The sequence below is a fragment of the Macrobrachium nipponense genome, chromosome 28, assembly GCF_015104395.2.
Source record: "Macrobrachium nipponense isolate FS-2020 chromosome 28, ASM1510439v2, whole genome shotgun sequence".
Taxonomy (NCBI): Eukaryota; Metazoa; Arthropoda; class Malacostraca; order Decapoda; family Palaemonidae; genus Macrobrachium; species Macrobrachium nipponense.
The window spans coordinates 57,455,781-57,463,280 of NC_087217.1; the positions used below are offsets into that span (position 1 = coordinate 57,455,781).

At 39.0% G+C, this 7,500-nt stretch overlaps 1 non-coding gene across 1 annotated transcript; it reads right to left on the reverse strand.

Annotated features, from left to right (window-relative positions):
- Nucleotides 1-4,070: 4,070 nt before the first annotated feature.
- Trnal-uag (transfer RNA leucine (anticodon UAG)) lies at nt 4,071-4,152 on the reverse strand. Its single transcript has one exon. It is a non-coding gene; the product is annotated as a tRNA-Leu (tRNA).
- Nucleotides 4,153-7,500: the final 3,348 nt, after the last annotated feature.

Consider the following 7,500-nt stretch of genomic DNA (forward strand, 5'->3'; position numbering starts at 1 on the left):
AAATTGAGAATCATATTTTAGTCATTCTCTTTGTTTAGCTGTTAGTTTGTTGTGTAGTGTCATAATACTCTTGACTTGGGTTTGGCCCACCCTTTTTTATTTTGACATTTTATTTTCTAGAATGTTAATCAACAGGTTAATGTACTTTGTAGATTCATTCATTGGAATACGTCCACATTAATGCTGATAATACTGATGATGATCATGATGACGTTAATAATGATAATTAACGGGTATGTCTCCTGGTATTGGAAGTATCGATGACGTCACTTGACAAGTGATGACAACTAGGCTTAGGTGTCTGCCAAGTTGCCTTCTATTTTAATGCGGATTTGATTTGTTTTATAAGTTTGTTACGTCTGTTGTTCTTTGACAATTTGGTTTTCTTCATAGCAGTGTTTCTCTTTGATTGCACAAACTTGATAGATTCTGTACCCTTACGTTCGTTTATCTCTCTCTCTCAACCCCTCTCTCTCTCTCTCTCTCTCTCTCCCTTTGTGTTTACATATATACATATGTACATATGATATATATATATACATATATATTATAATATACTATATATATATATATATATATTATATATATATATATATGTGTGCTGTGTGTGTGTGTGTGTGTGTGTGTGTGTGTGTATGTACATGTATATATTATGCACATTTTGCGACAAAGTTGTAAACCCTTGCTTGTTAAGATCTAGACACTTACATACACTTGTGTATATGTGTGTGTAGCATATCTGTTGTGTAGGGGAGGAGATAGCAGAGGAGCTCAAGGAAAAAAAATATGGAAGGAGTCTGAGTGAAACATTCCAGCTGATGACTGAAGGAAGACAGGGAAGAACAGATAGGGTAGAGATAAGTGTTTGTTGCGAAACACTGTGATAAGCTTGAAAATAAAGGGAAAAGGCTGTAAGTGCCGGTACTGCGCTTAGAAAAACGTATGCTGGATATGACAGATAGGCATGGGAGGGTGTTGGTAATATACAAAGAGAATGAAGTGTCTGAGAGCAGTAAAAAGATTCATGACGAAGTGAAGTATGTGTTTACATTTCTAGGTGGGAGAGTGACTGGTTTGGTGTAAAAGTAGGATTAAGATAAGGGTATTTTATTTCGTGTCACTGTCTGTTTACTCTATTAATGGACGCACTTATGCTTGAAGGCAGAGACAGAAGCAATAAATATAGATTTCAAAATTTTGGTATAGGAAAACAGAATGTGAATGTACTCTAAAACGGTTGATGTTTGCTGGTGACACAAATTGATTGGGGAGAGCAAAGAGAAACGGAGGTTGATGGAAAGAGTCTGAGACCTTTTGCCAGAAGAGCCATATGAGTCAATATGGGGAACAATGAGGAAAATGGAAACCAGAAAGATGGAGCTATGAATGTTGCTATAGATAGTGGAAGACTGGAAGCAACAGATTAGTTTTATGTATGTTGAGGGTAAATATATCGAATGGTAGTGGGTTGTGGCAAGAGTTGAATCACAGAATAGGTGAATCAAGGAAGGTAGCAGGATGCATGCAAAGGATTTTGAGGGCGTTTGGAGTACCTGTAGGAGCCAGGGTTGGAAATTATTATTATTAATAATATTATTATTTTGGTAGATAAAACCTGTTCACGTGGAACAAGCACACAGGGTCCATTGACTTGAAATTCAAGCTTCCAAAGAACGTTAGTTTCAACCTCCCACCGCAGACCCCACACTGTGGCAGTAACTGATCACGATACAGAGCCAGTGAGTTTTTCATCGCCTAGGGGGAGTTGCGAACTCACGACATCTGAGTGGCATGTCCTGACACTAGCGACCATACCAGCTGACCAGAAAATGAAGAGAATGTTGAGCTAACCTACCTTTATGGAAGTGAAGAGTCGATGTTGAGTGTGAATAATAATAATAATATATATATATATATATATATATATATATATATATATATATATATTGTTACGTTTTAGCCCTGGCCTGAAAGGGCTCAAATACGTAAACGGAAATAGTTGAGGGAAAATGCAGAATAAATTACTTGAACTTACCTTAAAAGGATTTACAGGGTTAATTTACTCTAGAGGAAAAGGTCGCCAGAAAACTCAGCTAATTACTTTACATACATTTATTTACAGGAGGCTGCTTAATAGCCTGGGAAAGAGTAAATGCAACTTGTCCACACGTGGGGACCAATTTTATCTCTCACAAGGGGATAGCTGGCTAAAAATGATGTTCTCGTAAAAGCTGGCTTTCAAAATTATTCATATGACTTGCGGTAAAGCATCAGGAGCGAAGACTTGGACACGTGACTCAGGGAATCTGGATGCCATGATCAGCGGACCTTTGTAGAAATGCGGCGCCGGCTTTGTCTCAGGTCTGGGGCTCTGGGCGCGCCAGTAACGCCTTGTTAGGCCTAAAATGGAAGGCTGGTGGTTGGACATCCGTCCAAGGTCACAACTGGAGCTGACTGAGAGCGAAGGCAGGTGTGCAGCATGGGTGTTGGGGGTCAGCTTAACCCCTCAAGAGCAGGGCATCCTGGAAACAAAACATACAGCCAGCAGAGGGTTCACAGGAAAAAGGAGCTTAAGACGTAGGCCTAATAAGTACCTGGCTACCTACACCCTTCCCTTTGGGATACATCCTTAAGGCTGAGAAGTCTTTATTTTCCCCCTTCTAACAGGAAATTCCTATCTCTGGCTGGTTAGCTTTGGGTTCCCGCCTAAAATCAGCTGATATTTGGGGGAATATGGCGGCTCTTTTACAAATGAAATAGATTAAATAAATGCTGGGGAGACGAGACGGTCAATAAATGTAACAATATATTGTGTGTGTGTGCGCGTGCGTGTGTTTGTTTGTGTATGCCCTTGTATAATTGTACAGTTAAGCCATCCGACGGTATCAACCAGAGGAATTCCAAAAAATAGAAAAATTATATTCTATCCCAAATGCAGTTTTGCCTCACGAAAGCACAGAGCTTTAAACGGTGCCATATTCCTTTCAGTAATAAAAGAAATTTACAGGAGCCCAGAGAGAATAAGGGCTAGACAAGGAACAATGGCCTTGCTGGCACGAAGCCAACTTTATCCAGAAACCTGGAAAAGGAACTGGATCATCCATTGAGGCCTTTGATCTGATATCGGTGGGAATAAACAAGGAAAGACGACCTTTCCATAACCTTTTATGGGAGCAAAACATGTCATCAACATGTCGGTAACTTATCGCACTCACATCACAAACATGTTGAATACATGTCAGTGACTTATTGGTAATCCTAAACAGTGCATTTGTCGAAAGGTAATTCCCCACATACGGTCATTGACTTGTTGTCAACCTTCTTGTGATATGGATGCAATAAGTCAGGACTACTGAGAAGTCGGTGACTTGTATTTGCTTAGTTGTGGTGTGTGTACGATAAGTTACCAACATGTTTATGAACATGTGTAAGTGTAGAGTAGATGCACCTTTAGCCAAACCTCACGGAAGGACCGGCGAGTTTCACATAAAGGTGACGTAACAGTTGCTATAGCAGATTCACATCACCGGTGCATCTGATGCCTAGGCCAGTCCCTTACGACGCTCCTGATTAGCTGTTGATAAACCAGTCACAGGGCTGGAAACTCTCAGTCTCTCAAGAGGGTTCATATAGGCAGGATATATGTTCCACCTCTCCTGAGAGATGCTTTTGAAAAATGTATCCCTCAGAAGAGGTGGCACATACATCCTGCCTATGTGAACTCTCCTGAGAGACTGAGTTTCCAGCCCTGTGATTGGCTTATCAACAGCCAATCTGGAGCGTTGTAAGGGACTGGCCTAAACATCAGATGCACAAGACATAATTGATTTCAATTGAGAATATTCCTACTCTTATGTGTAATGTAGGTGTAATAGACTTGAAACTGTTAAAGGTTCCAAAGAATGTTGGTTTCAACCCCCCACCGGCGCGATCGTACACTGCAGCAGCAACTGATCATGATAGAAATTAATTTATTTTTCATTGCCCTGGGCAAACGCAAACCCGTAGCATCCGAGTGGCATACCACGACGTTAAACCACTATACCAGCGGACCAGTATTAAACAATTTTTGGCAGCGGTGGGATTTGAACCCACGCCTCCTGAGAGACTGGAGCCTAAATCCAGCGCCTTAGACCACTCGGCCACGCTACCTATATATAGTTAAAAATATATATTTATAAATCAACATTATTATCATTTTTTAAGAAATTAAGAATGACAGTTTGAGGACGATAATTATTAGCAATTTAAACCAGTCTTCATTAATTAGTTTTAAGAAACTGTTGCATCGAGAGGTTAAGAATCGGCAGTTCTTTACTACAGTTTTTGCGTTTTGCAAATGAAGCTGAATCTTTGTCTTGTGTCAAGCTAGACTACAGATGCCAAAGGCTTTCTGCCGTCAAGGACGAGTGGTGCCAAGTCGTTTGAGTTTGGCATCAAATTGAGAATCATATTTTAGTCATTCTCTTTGTTTAGCTGTTAGTTTGTTGTGTAGTGTCATAATACTCTTGACTTGGGTTTGGCCCACCCTTTTTTATTTTGACATTTTATTTTCTAGAATGTTAATCAACAGGTTAATGTACTTTGTAGATTCATTCATTGGAATACGTCCACATTAATGCTGATAATACTGATGTTGATCATGATGATGTTAATAATGATAATTAACGAGTATGTCCCCTGATATTGGAAGTATCGATGACGTCACTTGACAAGTGATGACAACTAGGCTTAGGTGTCTGCCAAGTTGCCTTCTATTTTAATGCGGATTTGATTTGTTGTATAAGTTTGTTACGTCTGTTGCTCTTTGACAATTTGGTTTTCTTCATAGCAGTGTTTCTCTTTGATTGCATAAACTTGATAGGTTCTGTACCCTTACGTTCGTTTATCTCTCTCTCTCTCTCTCTCTCTCTCTCTCTCTCTCTCTCTCTCTCTCTCTCTCTCTCCCTTTGTGTTTACATATATACATATGTACATATGATATATATATGTGTGTGTGTGTGTGTGTGTGTGTGTACATGTATATATTATGCACATTTTGCGACAAAGTTGTAAACCCTTGCTTGTTAAGATCTAGACACTTACATACACTTGTGTATATGTGTGTGTAGCATATCTGTTGTGTAGGGGAGGAGATAGCAGAGGAGCTCAAGGAAAAAAAATATGGAAGGAGTCTGAGTGAAACATTCCAGCTGATGACTGAAGGAAGACAGGGAAGAACAGATAGGGTAGAGATAAGTGTTTGTTACGAAACACTGTGATAAGCTTGAAAATAAAAGGAAAAGGCTGTAAGTGCCGGTACTGGGCTAAGAAAAACGTATGCTGGATATGACAGATAGGCATGGGAGGGTGTTGGTAATATACGAAGAGAATGAAGTGTCTGAGAGCAGTAAAAAGATTCATGACGAAGTGAAGTATGTGTTTACATTTCTAGGTGGGAGAGTGACTGGTTTAGTGTAAAAGTAGGATTGAGATAAGGGTATTTTATTTCGTGTCACTGTCTGTTTACTCTATTAATGGACGCACTTATGCTTGAAGGCAGAGACAGAAGCAATAAATATAGATTTCAAAATTTTGGTATAGGAAAACAGAATGTGAATGTACTCTAAAACGGTTGATGTTTGCTGGTGACACAAATTGATTGGGGAGAGCAAAGAGAAACGGAGGTTGATGGAAAGAGTCTGAGACCTTTTGCCAGAAGAGCCATATGAGTCAATATGGGGAACAATGAGGAAAATGGAAACCAGAAAGATGGAGCTATGAATGTTGCTATAGATAGTGGAAGACTGGAAGCAACAGATTAGTTTTATGTATGTTGAGGGTAAATATATCGAATGGTAGTGGGTTGTGGCAAGAGTTGAATCACAGAATAGGTGAATCAAGGAAGGTAGCAGGATGCATGCAAAGGATTTTGAGGGCGTTTGGAGTACCTGTAGGAGCCAGGGTTGGAAATTATTATTATTAATAATATTATTATTTTGGTAGATAAAACCTGTTCACGTGGAACAATCACACAGGGTCCATTGACTTGAAATTCAAGCTTCCAAAGAACGTTGGTTTCAACCTCCAACCGCAGACCCCACACTGCGGCAGTAACTGATCATGATACACAGCCAGTGAGTTTTTCATCACCTAGGGGGAGTCGCGAACTCACGACATCTGAGTGGCTTGTCATGACACTAGCAACCATACCAGCTGGCCAGAAAATGAAGAGATTGTTGAGCTAACCCACCTTTATGGAAGTGAAGAGTCGATGTTGAGTGTGTATTTAAAAAAAAAAAAAAAGTTGAGGCTATAGAGATAAATTGTGTGCTTAGTATAATTGTATGGCATGAGAACTGAAAAGTGAGAAATAGGGAGATAGGTACACAGATTTGTTCAGGTGTTTGAGACACATATACATATGCACATATACGTATTCAGATGCATTTGCTTACATTTATGAATGTATATTTATTCATCTCATCTTCGCCTCAGAAGTCTCAGACATAATTAAATCGTCTTGTATATTTATTGATATTTTTTTTACACTGCATGTATAATTATCACACTTATTCAGTCAGTTAATCAGGACTACTCCGAAGGTTGATAATAATAGTTTCACCCGCCGTTATCACTATCATTATCTTCTCTTTCTCCCGCCAGAGGGTTTGCATCTCACCGTTACCTCTCTCATTTTGGAGGCTTTATTTCTCTCTTGATTGTAATGAAGGTTTTAAGCGCTATAAAGCGGTCATGATGTTTTGTTACAGCAATTTTACAGAGCGGAATTAATTGCCGGGATGAAGTCATATTGTTCTTTATTGCACGTACTCTGCTTCACTAATTGTTTGCTTTATTTTATTAGACTTTTGTTGGACTGTTTATATTTTTTGTCGTTCATTTTTGCCTGTTCATTTCTGTTCGCGTTAGTGTTTTGTTCTCGTTTATGTTATTGTAACAGAGCTTCCATTTACATACTTGACAGGTTGTTAGTACTACGTATATATTTATTTATTTGTTGATTTATTTGTTTGTTTGTTTATTTATGTTTATTTGTTTATCTATATATTTATTCATTTGTTTCTTAGTTTATGTAAGGGTGTGATCGGTAGCATTCTTTTTCCACCAACATTAGTGTTTTGTTCCCGTTTATGTTATTGTAACATTCTTAACAGGTTGTTAGTACTATATAATTATTTATTTGTTTGTTTATTTATTTATTTGTTTATTTATATATTCATTTGCTTGTTTGTTTATCAAAGGGTGTGACCGGCAGCATGCTTTTTCCGCCAAAGATTTTGGTCCCAGGTTCGACTCCTAGACGAGGACAGGTGGATACGGATGCTTCCTCGCAAACCTAACATTCATTTGTTGATCCAAGCAGAAAATTATGTACCTGGAAGTTACTGTGCTGCCATGGTCGCAAACTCGGCTGTAAAAGGCGTGGGGCCAGCAACCTCATTCCAGACGACTTAATGAGAACCTCAGTGGGGAAGGGCGTATGGCTATTAATATATA